This window comes from Penaeus japonicus, unplaced genomic scaffold (assembly GCF_977035675.1).
Source record: "Penaeus japonicus unplaced genomic scaffold, GWHDUDI00000001_assembly GWHDUDI00000005, whole genome shotgun sequence".
NCBI lineage: Eukaryota > Metazoa > Arthropoda > Malacostraca > Decapoda > Penaeidae > Penaeus > Penaeus japonicus.
Window position 1 is genome coordinate 21,274,889 of NW_028234407.1, and position 5,000 is coordinate 21,279,888.

A 5,000-nucleotide genomic window follows, 5' to 3' on the forward strand; every position below is an offset into this window, starting at 1 on the left:
TCAGAATTACCATCAAGATTTTGTAGTTCTAAGCTTAACTTATCCTCACTTACTACAAAGCAGAACTCTGCCTTGGTTAAGGTAATAAGTTGACATCTGTTTAGAAGAATATTGGTATTGTAATAGGTAGTTTCACACATTAATATAATGTATAAGGAGTATAGACGGGGGATATTTTTATGCATAGGAGACGGGGCTCACGCTTTGTAAGCAATTCATAAGGAGGTTCAACTAACAAATATTCCCAGAATGGATGTGACATTTCCGATAGACTTATGTATATGTAGTCTTCGTGCAGATAAGAATTCCAGATAATGCTTTTTCAGCTACCATAGAGATAGCATTACTATTGTTACAAAATAGTTTTGAAAGCATTCTTCAAAGAGACCTATTGACATTAGTTGTCGTTTACTGGTTGCATACACTTGAAAATAATATTGTAGCCATGAATAGAACATTGCAAAGATGCAGAAAAATAAAGAACAGTGCCATAGAAAGGAACCAAAATGACACTGCCATACAACTTAATCTCTCCAAGGGAAAGCTAACAGCCCTAACAGATGTTAAAAAGGGCACTTGCAGTGACAGGCCACACTCTGCCAAAGGCCAACAAACAATAAGATAGAGCTTGTAGACCAAACCCTTATTATCAATAAAAGAATTTTCTAAGCTTATCATGCCTGAATATACCCAGTGCAAGTTTGTTGACCTTTTCCAGAGCATGAAGCACATTATATATATAGAGATCTGTTAAAAGAATTGATACAACTCCAATTATTTATTAGACAAACATCAGTTATTGGTACACGACAAAAGTATACATGACTGATAGTGCAGACAATAACAACAAACCAATACCATCAACATTAATAGTAGTACACATAACATCTTTCCTTCAAAGAAAAAAAGTAATCTTTATGCAAGACATGACCATTTGAGTGCACTTCAACTGTTTCTGATGTCACATCATTTATGCAATGGTGCCTGTCTTTTAGGCTTAACCTAGGCTATCATGCATGCCATGACACTCATTTACAACAGATTAAGGGATGTAAGCTTTGATTACAATCATGTCCCTGTTTAGCTTTCTGGTTATCTTTTTCTGTCTATAAACCATATTATAGTATCATACTGATGACCCAGTATTTTTTCCATGTGAATTGAATGTATGTCAGGAACTTATCTACTCAAATAATAATTTATTGGCAAAGGCTTGAAAATCAGCTCTGTTGAATTGTAGACCATTATCTGTCACAAGAATTTCTGGTATTCCATATTGGGGAAGGATGTCCTGCATCTCTCTTATTACTTCATTTAAAGTAAGATTTCTAACTTAGGCCACTCCAATATAATTATTGTAGTCCTGATGTTCAAAGTGGCAAATGTCATCTTCCACTTTGGACCAAGGGCTAAGTGGAAAATCATGACTCATTAGAGGTTTCTTAGGGGGAGTTACTCTTTCACTAAGGCAAGCATCACCCTGAAAACCAGTCTCAAATATTGCTTCTATCATGCAACACAAATAACAAATGAAGTCAACGGGACCTTGATGACCAATCTTCTGCATATTCTTCCTTAACAATATTGGCACCACCAGTCTATTTCCTTTGAATATGAAGCCTTCCTCTTTGTGTCTGGCAATCCTGCTCTAATTAACTTTGTATATATCACTCAAGTTGAAATTTTGAATCCAAAGCAACATTCTATGTTGACTTGCAGCATTCAAGGCCTAATATGAATATAGATTCCAAGAGCTGATGATCTGTCTGTCTTGTCACCATCTCTCTGCCAAACAAATACTAGTGGAAACACTTACATGCAAAAAGAACAGATATACATTCTTTTTCTATCTGGGCGTATAGTTGTTTATAGTTGTGTGAGCACAAGTATAAAGAAAAAAAAATCTCCCTCCTGCATAAGTATTGCTCCCAGACCAGGCTGGAATGAGCCATGCTGTACATTTATAATACCACAAGACAGGTGTCTCATAGCTCCCCAAACAAGTTTAGTTGTGTGTCTTGCCACTATAACATAATGTTCTTTTTCATTAATACTCTTAGAGTCTGTCATATTTGCCAGACTGGATAAAAACTTGGACAATCATTAAACATTCCTAGAAAAGTCTCACAAAATAGACATCAGTCAGAGATGGAATTTTGCTCAAGCCTTTAATTCTCTTAGGTTGGCTTGAATTAAAGTTGTTTTCCCCAAAGACCTCATTCCACTCTTAACATTATTGCCAAAACTCTTGCAGATTTGTATCATGATAGGATTGCCTAAGCTTTGGTCTGACCACAACCATGAACCAAAACTCAACAGCTGTATTTCAACTCTTGTTAAGCCAACTGATGCATATTATTTTGAAACACTTCTTGTTCAAAATTGAGCCATTAGTACCTGTCAAAAGGGGTATTAACGGTGGTTAAACAATAATTATGATCTAGATATATGTGCCAAAATCCATATTTCACATTCAGAGTGGTAAAGACACAAGCCCCAGATAATATTGTAGCTGTCCTCCTTTATGGGGAGTGGGTAGTGTGCTCACCTGAATGTCTTGTTTAGAGTGTATGTGAAGTAGATCCACAACTGCAAATTTAAAACTACCAAGGTAACACCCAGCCATTTGGCACTTTGCAATAATTCCCAAATCATCTAAATGGCTCACCCTCTCACACAGACAAGATCATAATTGGGCTGGTACATAGCAAGGTGCATGTTCCACTGGAGACCCTAATTCATTCACTTGAATTATATAAGGTTCAGCAATTTGTGAAGTAATTATTCTTTCTCTTAGGCAAGCATCACACTGAGAAACCAGTGCTTTTGTATCAGTTGTCATCCCTGAATACATTGGGGTATTGTGTCAATATATTTTCTGTAGTTAGTGTTTAACTGGATGTTTGTGTAGTATAGACATTTGCTCAGTATATTTTTATTTCTATTAGTAAAGAGATACACTTGTTCTGCATCCTAAAACTGAATGATAGTGTTTACTCTTAGAAAGTTCATAGTCTATGCAACAGGAAGTTTTCTCTTTCTACTTTTATTCTCACACATCTCTATTAGGGAGTCCTTTAAAGTTGTTCTTTAAATATGAACAGGCAACTCATTTCAATCTGCACCATAATGAATTTGAAAGCTGTTATAAACTTTGGGCCAGTTTTCAGTGTAACTGTCAGCTCTGCTTTAAGCCGACACTAAAAACAGTCATTAAAATTGTCCTTTGAGGTTTACTTTTTTTTTAATCTCAAATATTTTTCTTCTGTTTAGTGTTTTGCATTGAATTTAAAGAATTTATTTTGTAAAAGTTGAAAGTTTTAGTCCTCAACTTACATCTTCTCATTTTTTGTTTAACCCTATGACGACGGTGCATCACACCTGTGTGACACAGCTAAATTCCCGATGCCGGGGTGTCATGTCAGTGTGCAATTTCCAATGCAATATTGCAATGGCATAGGGGTTTTCACCTATTGGCTTGCCCCGTCGGGAAAGGGTTAATAATCTTGATGTTAATTTTAACCCATTGCAGATGGGGATAGTTTTTTTGCCCATTCCCCAGCGTGGGCACTAGTGCCACCTATGTGGCACACCAGATGGGTTTTATTTCAGAGCAAGGCAGCTTCTCATGACATGTCACATTTCGTGCTCTCTTTCATTCACTCATTGTAAAAGTAGAGCCATTTTTTTGTATTATTGTTGTGAGATTTACATGTGTCATATGACAAGCTTTATCAATGCTGCAGTTGGCTAAAATTGTAGTATAGGGTCTACAAAAAGCATCTTTATTTCTTCATATTCATGTACTGTCGTTAACAAATATGAAAAAATAACCATCCATAATGAAGATCTCATGAAACAGTGCTTATGACTGCGACTGCCACAGCACAAGGCAGGCATACTGTTCACAAGAGCACATTATAAACACTTGGCATGGTTTGGGTTGCCTTCCTCTTCTCATTCTGCATGCACATCCTTCATCACTGATACATTAGAGTAAGAAGTTGGCATCTTTTTGTGTGCCATCACTCTCTGAGGATAGTGCTTGCTAGAGACCATGGATGGGTGCCATTCAAGGCTTTCTTTCCTGCTGAATATTCTGGCATTTATAAATATTATGATTGCAGTTATTATCATCACTCACTAGAGTTATTACTCCTAGTACACTCTCCCCCAACATCAAACATGATGATTACCATCATGTATATCATGACACCCATTTGCAATGGGTTAACAGATTTATGATTATAAAATGGTAGAGAAAATACAATATGTTAGAAGGGTCAGTGTTTTTGTGTTAGGTACTGATTGCCAATTGTGTATCCTGTTAATGAATGAGTGTAATGTGGGACTTTAAAAAGTATGTTATGGAAGCATGATTTATTAATGAATGGTGTGTGGGAATAAGCATTGTTTACAGGAATGTGCACTAGTGGGTGTTTTTGGTGTTGGCAGGATGTAGGTATAACCTTTTCCATATATTTCCTAGATTGTTTCTGAATTTATACATAACTGACTGCAGGTTTCAAGGGGCTGTATATTGACCAGCTGTTTTTTGTGTGTTGTAATGCCAGGCATGTTTGCAAGGAATTTTGGGGCCCTGGTATTTAGTTGTTCATATTATTAAAATAAATGTTGGATAGTATGCAACTCATCTTGTGTAGGTTCCTTGTTTTAAAATGTTTGATTATCCTTGTAACAAATATTATGTATGTGAAGGTTAAATTTCAGGTCAAGTAATAAATGGACTTTAAGGGATTTGGAGTTCTGTATACTGATTGATGGGTGTGGCAATGCATTTTTTTTTTTTTTTTTTTTTTTTTTTTAGTTCATCTTTTTGGTCATTTGCCATATGTGTTCCCATTGCCCAACGGCATCTATGTCATTTTGAAGAAATATTCATTTGTGATGTCTTAATTTTCCAAACTAGAAAATTGTCATCATCAAAAATTTATGATAGAAGAATTAGGTAATAAAAGTCATTCATAAATAGAAGAAAA

At 35.8% G+C, this 5,000-nt stretch overlaps 1 protein-coding gene across 3 annotated transcripts in view; it reads left to right on the forward strand.

The window, feature by feature from the left end:
- Positions 1-5,000, forward strand: part of LOC122245188 (protein mono-ADP-ribosyltransferase PARP11) — a gene marked incomplete at its 3' end in the record, with an annotated part of 27,302 nt that overhangs the window by 1,164 nt on the left and 21,138 nt on the right. Inside the window, 1 exon segment of one of the 3 annotated variants that reach the window (XM_086537172.1) lies at positions 58-81. 3 annotated transcript variants of the gene reach the window in all.